Below are 14,804 nucleotides of genomic sequence, written 5' to 3'. Positions count from 1 at the left end.
ACATATTCTCACTAGCATTACTCGGGAAAAAACTCAGTTTTTTCAGAGAGCAGTTAATAGATACTCCTCTGACTGATCATCACTCTTATACTGTTTAGTAGAGGATAGTCCCTATTCATATGGCATCATAAAAAGCATGCTTTCCATTATGGAATGAAGAATACCTAGATATAAATATTATATGTAACATCTATTAGCTATAGAAAAATGTTAGCTATAGAAAAGCTTTTTTATATCTTAAGGTAACTATAAGGCACATGTTGAATGCAGTGGACTTGGTGTCAGAAAGACATGAGTTGAAATCCTATCTTTGATAGCTTTGAGCTGTGTGACTCAGCATATCAATGGATCTCTGTCATCCTTAGTTTCCTTCTCTGCAAAATAAGGGAGATGATAATATCTACTTCCCATTTGAGGATCAAGCAAGATCATCTTTCTAAAGCAATTTTTAAAACTTAAAGTGTCATTTTAATGTTAGCTATTACTACTCTCTGGGTATCAGTTCTTCAAAGATGAGATAGAGATAATTCTACTGCAACATTTTACAAGGTTATTATTGAGACCCATATGGGGTAAAACATTTTTGTGGGGAAAAAATTTTGTCAACCTTAGAGTACTTTAGTAATATCAGTTATTATTATTAGTAGTAGTAGCAAGGCCAGATTCAAATTATTAAGTGCAGGAAAGTTTGCTACTCATCTTTAAATTAAGAATTTACAGGGACGACTAGGTGGTGCAGTGAGGGGCGGCTAGGTGGCGCAGTGGATAGAGCACTGGCCTTGGAGTCAGGAGTACCTGAGTTCAAATCCAGCATCAGACACCTAATAATTACCTAGCCATGTGATCTTGGGCAAGCCACTTAACCCCATTGCCTTGAAAAATCTTTAAAAAAATAAAAATAAATAAATTAAGAATTTACAAAGTTGGATTCATAATTGAATCCATTGCTGACTGGTTGATCATTTGACTAAAGAAGATTACATGACTACATAATCAATAATTCTGTGAATTTAGAGTCACTCCATTAATCAATCCAGCTATTTTTGCGTCTCCAAAAACATCTGCTCCTTTGTATCTTGTTTGTATGGATTGTAGAAATGGTCCACTATTTGCTTTGGGCTTGAGAATACAATCAGTGAGAATTATGTTCATTGATGCATTACAAATGCTTTAATAAAGTTGGAATGGGGGTGGGAGTAGGGCAGTCATCAATTGACGATGAATTTCTACACCTATTGGTGAAAATATATAAACATAAGAAAAAACAGAGTTGCATGCCATTGTTGATGGCCTGTCCTTGGAATCAGGAAAACATGAATTTAAATATCACCTCTGAAACATACATGACATGCACGATCATGAGCATATCACTACCTCTTCGTGTTCCCAAGCAATACTTTAAATTTGCATTGTACAAAGAGAATTTTTTCACTAGAAACGCTCTCCAAACCAAGAGAATTATAGCTCAGGGACAAAAAAATGGAAGAAAACACTCATGTAGTAGATCAGACAAATAGTGTATTCTATCTCCAACAGTGTCTCCAATTATGCTACCAAGGAAATTGTTATATCAGATATTTATATAGCACCATAATGTCATTACTGAAATGCATCAGCTCCATCTTCAGTCTTTAAAAAATGTGTTGGTCAGTACAGCATAGCCATAATTTGTCAAAATCATTAGACAACTAAAATCATTTTTTTGCCTCTCCTCCCTTTTGCTGCTTCTATAACTGCTCATTACCAAAATTAGAGAAGAAAGAAGAGAAATTCCTGTCTGGCTGCTTCACTTGAGAGTTCTGTCAAAATTCTGACCCCATTAAAATACTATCAACATTGATAGAAAGGGGAACCTGACCTTTAATAGTCAAAACTTTTCTTTATATCATATTATTATATCTGCTGTTTGATTATCATCTATTTATTAAATTAAATTGCACACATTTTTATTAAGTACCTACCATGAGCATGTCATAATGCTCGATGTGAAGCTTGAAGGACAAAAGTAAAACAGTCTTCATGTCTTGGGAAGGAGTTTCCACATTTGGTTCAAAGGAACACTTGCAGCCTCAGGGTTCAGGCAATTATTTTAGTAAAAAATAAATTCAATTACTTCTGAGTAAAAAAACATTCCAAAACAAGGTAATTTTTTTATGTTGTGCTTTGTTTTTATAACAACATATGAAAAGATTCCATGAAATCTCACAGGATCTGCTGCCTAATTCATAAGGCAGTCCTGATATACTCCTTGTCCAGAGGACCTACAGATGGATTGAAATCTTGAAGACAAAGTTAACTAAAACTTACCAGATCTGTTTTAGAGGATTCAGAAGATAAGGAGAAGGCATCAATCTGACCAGGGTTTGCAATTATCATACTGACTTGCAATTCTCTGCTTCAAAGTACTTTTATTCTTATTGGGAGAGAGCTTAAAGGATACAAAATGCACCTAGATATGAATATATAAATTAATTTTCTACAGTAGATAATACTAAAAATTGGGAAGCAAGAAAGGCACCTGGATCATTTTTGAAGGAAGTTAGAAGGTAGAAGTGAGGCTTTCATGAGTAGCATTAATTGATAAAAAAAATAACTATTGATCAACCTTCTCATCATTAACTTATTATTAATAAATCTTACCATAATTTCTCGTGGTAGAAGACAGGGTCAAGTTGACCAGTAATTATTCTGATAGGTTATGTCTCAAGAAGAAGACTTGATTAATCAATCAACACTGATTAAGTAATACTTTGTGCTTGTCAAGGTGATAAGCACTGGGGATTAAAAGAGTTAAAAGATATCTCCTGCCCTCAAAGAGTTTATAGTCTAATGAAGGAATGTGTTACACAAACAAATATATTCATGGAAAGCCATATACAAGATGATAGAAGATATGAAAGGCACTGGAATTAAGAGGGGTCAGAGGAGGCTTCTTATGGAAGAGGAGGCTTCTTAGTTCAGACTTAAAGGAAAACATTGCAAGCTTGGACAACAGACAGAGAAAATGCCCAAAGCAGAGAAATGGAATATTTCATTTGTGGAAAGTCAAAAGTAGATGTCATTATTGTCTTTATTTTGTTGTTGTTGCTGTACATTCAGTCATATACAATTCTACATGACCCCATGGAGTTTGTCCATGGAGTGTCCTTGGCAAAGATAAGGAGTGGTTGCCATTTCCTTCTCCAGTTTGTACCCGTTTTATAAATGAGGTACTAAAGCAAATAGAATTTAAGTACTTTACCCAGAGTTATGCACCTTGTAAGTTTCAGATGCTAGATTTGAACTGAGACCTTTATTCTTTACTAAGGGTTGAAATTAGAGATTAAAAAAACTAAATTAGGTGAAAAACAAAAAAAAATCATGTGCTTATCCACTGTATTTTCATTTCTTTGCTAACAGAAATGAATTCTGCATTTTTCCCCCAGCAGCTAATATCCTATAAGATGGCAAGTATTGAACATAAAGAGTATAGTTAAAGAAACATCCAGTGCTCCACAGAAATGGAAGTGAATTTCTCTACAGTGTTGAGGTAACAAAGTGTTTTATCAAGGCAGATAAAGAAGTGAAGATAAATGCTTACACAATAATACATTTTAACTCATTTGTAGAAAGTGTTGGTCATTAAATACAGTCAAAAGAGATACTATACTGTAAATTACAAGGTCTTAAACGTCTATTTAACTGATAGTTGACTTGTTAGGATGAGATGTGGGTGGAGAAAGAAGAATCACAGTAAATAATAGATGACAAATTCTAAACTTGTCAGCAGTGATTTTATGTGTTATTTTCACTGAAAAACTAGAAGGAATGGCAAAGGCATAAATAGAATGAAAGCTAACTTAACAAAATTTTGTTTTTAATAAAGCCAGTAGTACTAGTACAAAGGGCTTCATAACATGGATTTCAACTTCCAAGTCAACCTGCAGGGCTAGATTTCATTTATTATCATTTTCTATTATGTTGGAAAAAATATGGGCACCCTTTATTTTTGTAGTTGGCATTTTTGCATCTTTATGAAGATCATAGGCCCAAGGAAATTTCCACAAAAGAAGATAGATTAATCAGAATTTGTGAGATCCACAACCAAAAGAGAGACTGCCACATTTTTTCTATGACAAAAGAGCACAATAGAAACTGAATAGGCAAAGTAGGTCAGTTAGGTTTTTCTGTATGGAATCCCTAGAACTGCTATATCAAGCTCTTCTGGTAGTCCCATGTAGCAGAGCCATCAAGTGTACCTATTATGTGATACCATCATTATTACCATTTATGAATGTTATCGTTGATCATGCCAACAATTCCATTTTTATTGAACTCATTATGTTCATCCTCAGTGGTAGACACTTGGGGAAGGGAGATTATTTCTGTCCACAGAAATAATCTCTGCATGGTGCTTTTAAAATTGAAATGGAAAGTTATAAAATGCTAAAACCAGAAGAGAAAAAAGGAGGAAGAGATATACTCCAGGGAGCAAAAGAATGTGATAATCACTAGAATATGGTAATGTCTAGCAAAAGTTCATCCACTACAATGCAATAATACTATGAATCTTGAAAATGCAGCTTCTGACAGAGTGCAGGAAAAAAAAATCTTATTTACCAAGTAAATTGGTGTGATATTGAGGAGTTATGACAGAAAGACAATTGGGAACTGGGGATTGAATTTTCAACATGCACACACATGCACACCATTCACAGACTTGAAAATATACACAAAATGATAAATACAAAAGTGATGAAATCCAGGAAAAATGAAAGGGACATTATCAAACAACCCAAACTCTTAAGTTGTCTATGACTTGTTGCTTGCAAAAGTCATTAAAGATGATGATGATGTTGTGTAAGGCATATCAAAAATTCAAGTAATCATTTTCTCTACTAATGGAACTATAAATCCCAATAGCCTGACATCAGTGATGCTGATCAGGCCAACATTTGGCAAATGAAGAGAAAGGAGCTTTTATAGGATTGAGTCTGTAATGTAAAAATCCATATTCAGGCAGAAATCTCAAATGAGAGTCTTCACAATAGTTAGGCTTTGACACACTCATCTTACTAGCTGGTTAAGAGGCTAATGATCCAAACACAGCAAAGTTTCTTCAGGGTTTGAAAAGTTTAGTCACCTGGTACCTTTTGGGGTTAATTTTATCTTCTGCTAGCATAATGAAAAATAAATAAATAAGAATGCTTTGTTGTTTTATTAGAATATTTCAGGGACATTCCTGGCAATTAATAGGTGCAGTTCAGAGGTCATGATATTGTTCATTCTACGTCATGAACTAGGTCATATTAGGTATGAATTAGCCATGATTTATGCAACCCATGAAAGAGATTGTTTCTAGAATTAAAAGGAAATAAAAGGAACATATGAACATGTATAATTATCCTCCATGGTACAGATCTTAAGTTTAGGGAATCTTCATTTACTACCTCCCTCTCCTCTACACACACACACACACACACACACACACACAAAACGTTGATAATTTCCCCTGTTAGCTTAGACATTCCTAGAATTAGAAGGGTCCTTAGAATTAACCTCACTGAAGTCCTTATCCAGTTCCAACATTCCCCTTAAAACATTCCTAGGGGCAGCTAGGTGGTGCAGTGGATAGAGCACTGGCCCCAGAGTCAGGAGTACCTGGGTTCAAATCCGACCTTAGACATTTAATAATTACCTAGCTGTGTGGCCTTGGGCAAGCCACTTAACCCCATTGCCTTGCAAAACAAAAACAAAAAACAAAAAAAAAAATCCTAGATGTTTGAACTTTTCCAGAGAGTGATCTCTATCTTATGACACAACCCATTCCATTTAGGGACAATTTTCATTGATAGAAAATTTTTCCTTTTATTGAAATTCAAATTTGTAACCTGGTTAAACATAAAATATTAATTTACCTATCTACATTTTTGTATGCATACATTTATATATTTACATAAATAAATATATTTATACACACAAATAATTCCAGTTGCTTGGAAGAGATAACTTTTATTTTTATAAAACACATACTTTCTTAATCATTCCAGCCAAAGAACTATGTGCCCTTCCTTCCTCCCTCCTCTTCCTTTTTTTTTTCCCTTTCACTGAACCAATTTTCTTGCTGTTCCTTAAAAGTAACACTCCATTTCTCCATTTCTTATCTCTGTGCCTATGCCCTGGTTATCCTCAGTCCTAGAGAGTGTTCTCTTTCCTCTACTCTGCCTCAAAGAATTTCTTAAAGATTCAATTTGAGCTGAATTTTTTACAAGCACCCTTTGGTCATTTCTCTCCTGCTCCAGCTGTTAGTCCTCTCACTCTCCAAATTACCTCAAATTTATTTTGTTTTTATGTTCTGAACACACACACACACACACACACACACACACACACACACACACACACACACAAACATATTGCTGCCCTTAGAGAACTTACAAGTAGTTCTTAGAACATCTTAGTTCTCTAAGGGCAGGAATTTTTCAAATTTTGTTTTTGCATCTCTAGTACCTAGTACCCCATTTTATACATAGTAAGTTTCAAACATTGTAAAGCTGGTTATTTCTTCAAATATTTAGTATTTCTAGCCCTTACTATAAATGATTGACATAGATCAAGTGAGATTCACTTGTTTTCACTCCCCCATATCTCAAAATAATTCTTCTTATATAGTGGATTTAGTAATAACAATCCCTCTATCTTCTTTTTTGTTATTTGTTTTTTATTTTTGTTTGTTTAGAGAATTACTCACAGTCAAATACCTAGTAAGTGTATAAAACTGAATTTGAACTCATGTCCTCCTTATTCCAAGGCCTGTGTTCTATCCTATCTAACCAGCTGTCCTGATCCTTCTGTTTTCTATCACAATTGTATTTTTCCCCATCAGATGATCATTTGACTCTTCCTGAATTAAGACTGTAACTATAAAGACTAAGAGACTGCCTTCTGTGGGGGATGGGGAGGGAAGCAAGATTAGGGGGAAAACTGCAAAATTCAAAATAAATAAAATCTTTTAAAAAATAAATAATAAAAAATGACTGTAACTAATCAAAAAGGTTAAGAGTGGGGGAATGTGTTTTTTAGTTCCACATATCATATTACTCTTTTGATGCTGAAAAAATTCAGTGTTGAATATTTTGTGACAAATTTGGACCATAATACAAATTTCACAAGAAATTAGTGAAAGTTGCATTTTATGCAACTTTATCTGAACTACCCTATAAATGCTAAGTGATAAACTATCCTAAAACTGCTAAACAACAAATAAAACTTACCTAACAGGCTCCCTCACTGAAAGGGCTAAAAATTAAAATTTTTGAATGTTTTGAGATCCCTATTTTTCTAAGTTGGGGATGGTTTTTGTAACTTCTCTTGGAGGGAGCATATTCATTTTGCCAGTATCTCTATCCAAGCTTAAGTTCCTATTATTTATCCCTTAATCAAATCCATACTTCCTGAAATGATAAACATAATTTCTGCCCTTCACGCCACTTTGCACTCTTTTAGTTAACTTATCTTTTGAACTATTTTTGTTTTTTTATTCAATTCTTTGACTCCACTCTCACTTTGACCTGCTAAATTCTAGTCAGAGTTCTAAACATGTCACAGGAAATTTTTGTATTAAAAGTCAATATAGGGCAGCTAGATGGTATAGTGGATGGAGCATTGGCCCTGGAGAGAGGAGTACCTGAGTTCAAATCTGGCCTCATACACTTAATAATTACCTAGCTATGTGGCCTTGGGCAAGCCACTTAACCCTACTGCCTTGCAAAAACTAATAATAATAAAATAACTTAAAAACTTTTTTTTAAAAAGTCAATATAAATTTACAGGGGAAAATTTCAGTTGAAAAGGATGAAAAGGGCATTGAAGTTAATCATATTTTAAGCCAATAAACACAAATAACTTCTATGATCTGTAGGCATAAATGCAAAAAAGCCCATTCTTGGATTCTGTCTTCTTTTCCATCTGATAAATTACTTATCACAACAAAATAGAAGAATCAATAACACATAGAAATATAAACAAGGTATTTAAATGATAAATTTATTCTATATTATGAATTCAAATTATAATTCATTTTCATATGACAGATTAAGTCCATCAACTAGTCACTCCATCAATTGCATTTGTATTTTTTCCCAAGGAGATAATTTTTCCTCATTACTTCCCCAATGACATAGTAGTGTGACTATTATCCCAATTTTAATGATGAGTAAATTGGACTTCAGTGAGTGTTATGTAGTAAAAGACAGAACCAAGACCCAACCTAGATCCAAAGTGTTTTTTTTAAATTCCATCATAGTTCAGTGAAAAAGTTTTATATAGCAATGTATATTTGAATGATATTTTACACATGTTTCTTGAAAATGAAAAATATGAAACTGAAGTCCAATTATTTTTGGCAGTCTCTCCATTGATTCTAACCAATAAAAACATATATACATACATATATATACATATATATATATACATATATATATATATAGATATATATATATATATATATACAATCTTTCTCATATGGTCATTCCAACTGATTATATGGCAAACACACAGGTTTGGGTCAAGACTGTGTAATTTACAGACTTGTTGGAAGCCATCTAAGTTCCACATTCATCTCAGTAAATTGGTCTATTTTCTCTTGTTAAGAGTTTATGAGTGACTTCAAATACATCTGCTAAAATGGGAATCTTAAAAATTGATCAGGTGTTTCCAACAGGTACTTTTGCCCTTGAAGGACTTGACATTTCAATGTCAAGATATTCTTCTCCAAAAACACACTGAGAATATTTATGGCTATTATTATTTCCTCTCAAGAAGTCAAGTTACAAAACATCTAAGAAGTTGGAAGGAGGAATGGGACTAAGAAGAAATGCTGTAGAAATGAACACCTAATTTTGATTCTAGATAAAAGTAGTGCTTGATAAAATTGGAAGTTTGTAGATGAAAATAGGAAGGATTTGTTTCACTATGCAGAAAAACTGACTTCCTTCTATTTTTCCTTACTCTGATAGTAACAAGAAAACAGTTTTGTGAGACACCTAAAGAAGCTAAGAAGAGATACTTAGGGTAGCTAGGTGGCTCAGTGAAGAGAGCATCAGCCCTGGAGTCAGGAGGACCTGGCCTCAAACACTTAATAATCACTTGCAAAAACCGAGAGAGAGAGAGAGAGAGAGAGAGAGAGAGAGAGAGAGAGAGAGAGAGAGAGATACTTAAAAATAGATGCAATGAACTGTATCCTTGTCAATAATACAACATAGGAGCCCAAGAAGTTAGGTAAGTTATGTCTTGTGGTCTACCAAGACTAGATCAATATTCTGCCTCTGTCAGTAGCACCAGGGATGATATTATGGAGAGGCTCACTTGCCTTCCTAGAGATTAATCTCAAAGAGTTAGTATTGTACCACCAAAATGGTTTGTGTTCCTTAGTGAAATCTCAAAGGTAGCATTTTGTGGTAAATGGAATATTGGAGAAGGCAGAAATTTGGGGTTTTATTCATGAATATCACTAAAACATTGTATTACCTTTGAGAAGTCTCTCAGAAAATGATCTCTTGGCTTTGGTTTCACATCCTTAGTCTTCTTTGACCTCTGAGAATAAGGCATGTTTATTCACCAATACCTCAAGCTCATCAGGGCTTAAATACAATGTATTAAGGCAAGTTGCTTAATTCCTTTATGCTTATTTTTCCATTCTTGTAGCACACTAAATTCCAATATTCTTCCTTTGCAGATTTAATTTAAAAGATACAGTTCCACTCCAACCTCCAGGAAAATGTAAGCAACTAGAGAATAGAAGATTTTACTTATTTATCCTGAGTTCTTTGTATATTAATCACTTAACAGGTATTTATCAAGTCCCATTGTGTGTTGGACTTTCCTGGGGAATACAAATACATAGAATAAAGCATTCCCTTCTCTATTCCTTCAGTCTTTGTATCTGTATCTCCAGAACCTAGCAAAATGCCTTTTAAAGGCAGCATTTCAACTAATTAAATTGAAGTGATTAAATTGAACTGTTGGAAAATATATTTATGATGCTAAATGGAGATATTTATTTATTGTTCTTATATTAATATTTATGGAAAATTTATGTTTTATTACTATTTTTAGTATTTATCAGACATGAGAGTATCATCTGACCTATTGCTTTAAATAATCTTTTTCCTGCCATCCAAGATGCCAAAGAATGCGTATTGTCAACTTGTACTAAATACACACTAAAATTTAAAATGTTGATATAATTTCTTCTCTGAAGTAGTTTAAAGGGCATCATCATGGGACACATGATGAGAAAAATTTAACCAATCATATAATAAGAGTAAAGCAAAACTGACGGACCATCCATATACAATGTCAAGAGAGCTAAATAAAAATCCCAAATATTTTTCTGGATTCTCTTGAAAAAAAGATTTATGAAAGGGCATAGTTGAGTAACATAGAATGAAAAAGGATGGATGGGTTGGAATATAAATATTGGAGGGAGTGCACACATAGAAAATTCCAATGGCTACACATTCTCATTTATTGATAATATATTGAGAGCTTCAAGAGACTTTAGAAATAACCTAAACCAACCCCTTGGTTTTACAGAGGAAAAAACAGGGATTCAAGAAGGTTACAATGACTTTACAAAGGTCAAATATTTACTAAACATTAGAGTCAATTTTAAAGCCATTGTTCTCTTTCTCAATTTCAAAATCTCTAATCCCTTTCTTCCTGGACATGTCCATGCAGTCAACCATATCCTGGAGTACTGGAATCATGCTATGTTTATATTCTGTGAACCTTCAAATTTAAAACAATAGGCCATAAAGTCAACCAACTTTCTTTAACTGCATACTAGAGATATAAATCCAAAAGCACATCCCCAAGTTTTGCAATGGTTTTGACCATGTGACTGACATGCTTCTGAATAAGCAATTTTTTAGATTTTTTTTAAGATAGGAATTTGCTTGAAGTAATGTAATTTTTAGATAGGAATTTGTTTGAAGAATACAACTGAAGGACCTCTAGCTAGAAATTGTAGATAGCATTTAAATCATTCTTGAAATATTGAGATTTTAGTAATCAATGTATTCCTATAGCAATTTTAGTTACTGGTTTGGAAGCCCTCACATTTAGGTGGTTTTCAAGTCTGGCAGCCTCATAGAAATCAGATGCCTGATCCAGACTAAATGATTCTAAGTAAATGTATTGTTAAATAAAACAACATGGACCTGCTGTATATTATAGTTAATCAATGAATCTCATGATTTGCTAAAAATTAGAGTTTAGCAATCAAATGGCTTTAAGAAGAAAAATATTATTTTGAGTCTCAGAAACTGTTTTACAAAAGTTTATTGCACAATTTTTTGCAAAAAATTATATTTTTATAAAGCATAATATCCACTTGAGAAATCACTGCCATGAGCAGGCAACAAGGCTTAACAGTAGTTTGATTTTTATTTTTTTTTAAATGAGGTATTTGATGATAGTGAAGCAAGAAATAGTAGCCAGCATTTACAGAGTACTTTAAGGTTTGCAAACATTTTACAAATGTTGTCTCACTTTATCTTCACAATAATCCTAGGAAACATGTCATTATCATTCTCATTTTATAACTGAGGAAACTGAGTCAGGTAGAAGCTTCATAACTTTAAAGTGTCTAAGGCAAGATTTGAACTCAGATATTTCTGGGTCTTGGTCCTGAACTGCAACCTAGTTGACTTTGTTAAACCACTGGAGAACAAATACATAGTACATAGTGTTTAATAGCAACCACATTTTCTTGAATATTGTGAATCTTTATTCTGAGACATCAAGGTCATATTGTAATATAGCAGAAACATTGATGGACTTGGAGTCAAAAGGTTTAAATCTAATTCTATGACTACTTGTGTATATCACAACCTCTCTGAGTCTCAGTTTCTTCATCTATAATATGCTGAACACAGTGAGCTCTATGGTTTGTTACAATTTAATTTAAAACCTATTAAAGAGATCATGTAGCTCAAGGATACATAGTTCTATTATTTTTTCATACAATATCTGGAATTTTATGGGATATTCAGGGAGGAATATTACCTCTGGTGAGAAGGTCTTTCCAACCTATGGTGTCTATCTGGCACTCCACTCTCACCTGTGCTGCAAGAAGTTCACTCATGCAGAGTTGTCACACTCCAGTAAATCACCTTAGCAGGTTGAGGGTAACTGATAGACCTAAAAATCATCAGTGAGTTAGAAGGGTGTCTACCACAAGCATATGAAAATGATAAGAACACTTTGTTCCTATGATAATCAAGGCGCTGAAGCAGGGGCCACTTAATAGTAGAACTTTGGCAGACCTTGAATATGAAAATATCATCCACTACATTCTGGGACATTACCAATTGTTCTGACATATTTTTCTTCTCACTGGACTCTGGAAGAGAGAGTGAGAATGATGATTCTGTGCAACTGTCCCTTACTTAAATCCAATTCGCACATGAGTCAAGATATCATCCTGTGATATCATTGGTCTTCTTCAAAAATAAAAGACAAAAAGCAACAACAACATAAGGTATCTATACAAGTCAAGTGAATTAAAGAAAATAATAACAACAAATTTGATTAACCAAGAGAGTGAACCTAGATATTCTGGTTGTAGGTGAATCAGCACTTATACCTTGGTGGGTATGTTCAGTCTTGGAGGCAACCTCATGAATCTTAGCAGTTTGGTAGTGTACAGTTGCACTATGTATAGTACTATGTATAGTTGATTGTGACAGCAACAAAACCTAACTGGCAATAGAGCAGAAGTCTCTGGAAATTACACCAGTTTTCTTAGATAGTAAGACCACCAGCATATGTGTATCAGGAATTTTTTGAACAGTGTCACACACAGGTGAAATACTAGATGTTCAATTATCAGTCATGAAAATTGTTTTATGTCCTGATGATATTTAAATATCAACTTCCTAGTAGATTATAACATTAATTATACTAAATTATTAAATCCTTTATTGAATTAAATGTCTCATATAAAATTCACATTATATACTGATTACTTTTATGCTTTTCTTCCCCTTGTGGGGGGGGGACTATCTGTGAATCACAGTATAAGGAAAAATAATTTTAAAAACCTTATCAAGGTCTCAAGGCATTGAACTTAATGAGTCAAAAAGAGTAAAGAAAGAAGAAGCCTAGTCCCCTCTCACTGGATATCAGGTTGCACAGGATTGAACCTGGTTCAAACTGCATGCCAGGGTACAATTCATGGATTACATGTAATGCTTCACCTTTGTGGATTCAGTAGAAGTTCATCAAAGTTAGAATTAAATGCCATTTTCATTGTGTCATGAGCAAATGGAAACACCGCCCCCAGAGAAACATTTACAGATCAACATATATTAAAGAGTATTACATGGAACAGTGGTGATTTTTAAATAAAATTTCTCATCTAATTTTTTCACCTCTGATAGCTAAAAAAAATAAATCTCACCTCAAAATTTATTTTTAAAAAACACTTACTTTGAGGGAGCATGGTGGCAGAATGGATAGAGCACCTGCCCTGGTGAGAGGAAGACCTGAATTTAAATCTGGTCTCAGACACTTACCAGTTTTGTGATCATGGGAAAGTAGCTTAATCATGAATGCCTTTAAAAACAAATAAGCAACTTTTTCTTTGGAATTCAGAGAAATAGACAATGCTAAAAAGATGTTGTTTTACCAGGTTTTGAAGTCATTTTTGAATGACATAAGTGAAGATATAATTAATGTATTGTCCCTATTTTTAAACAATATTGAAGTTACCTAGTTAATAATAGCTTGCATTCATATTATACTTTAAGATTTATAAAGGATTTTATTTTCATTATCTCCTTTGATTCTCTCAACAACCCTTAGATATAATCGATGTTATCTTTTCCATTTATCAGAAAAAGGAAACTAAGTTTGAAATATACCATGTGATTTTCCCAGGTCATATCCTTAATACAGGAGGCAGAATGTGTACCTAGACTTTTCTGACTTCCTATCTTCTCTAAGCTTTCTTAAAGTAATGAACTGCAAAGCAGATAAATCTACTTACAAGGCTATATAACTGCAAAACACTGGGAGATGAACTTCAACAAAATCAAATCATCTATCTGGTGGGGCAAACAATGTACCTATGAGCTCATTGATATAAGCACTTCCTCCCACAATGCAGACTGTATTTCCTTCATCCAGCAATCATGTGATTGTTTCCTTTGTCTTTCTAAAAATTCTTCCAAAAGGCTTTATCCAAAGCACTGAAAGTCCTATATTGACTTTTCTAATGTTTCATGAGCAATGGAAGAGTACTAGAAGTGTTATCTCAATATATGACTGGTCTATTTTATATTCTTATTTTAAAATGAAATATAAAATGTTGAGTTTTAAGTCATCAGTAATTATACAAGAATAGATTCTGTGATGTAGGGAATAATGACAACAAAACAAACGACATCAATTTAAAAAATAAAGACTAATACTCTCTTTGAAGGAAAATGATGGATTTCATTTTTGTCTTTGTATCTTCAGGGCCTGGAACATGTCATGAACTTAATAATTATTTGCTAAATTAAATTAAATTTTTGGATGCTGTAGTATAGACAATTATTCCAAAATTAAGATATATTTGCTCATGGAGAATTATTTAAGGCCCAAGAAAAAACCTTTTAGTAAACTCAAGCCTAGGTCATGATTGGACCAATGAAAATAAAAGGCCAGGTTTTATGTGGAACTTGCAATAAAATGTGACATTCCCAGTGCACAGTACTCATAAAGTTGAATTGGGCTTGGAATGCATATGTACTCTTTATTGGGCAACATGCCAAGTG

The sequence above is a fragment of the Macrotis lagotis genome, chromosome 3, assembly GCF_037893015.1.
Source record: "Macrotis lagotis isolate mMagLag1 chromosome 3, bilby.v1.9.chrom.fasta, whole genome shotgun sequence".
Taxonomy (NCBI): Eukaryota; Metazoa; Chordata; class Mammalia; order Peramelemorphia; family Peramelidae; genus Macrotis; species Macrotis lagotis.
The sequence above is the reverse complement of the archived record's forward strand: the minus strand, read 5'-3'. Positions refer to the sequence as shown.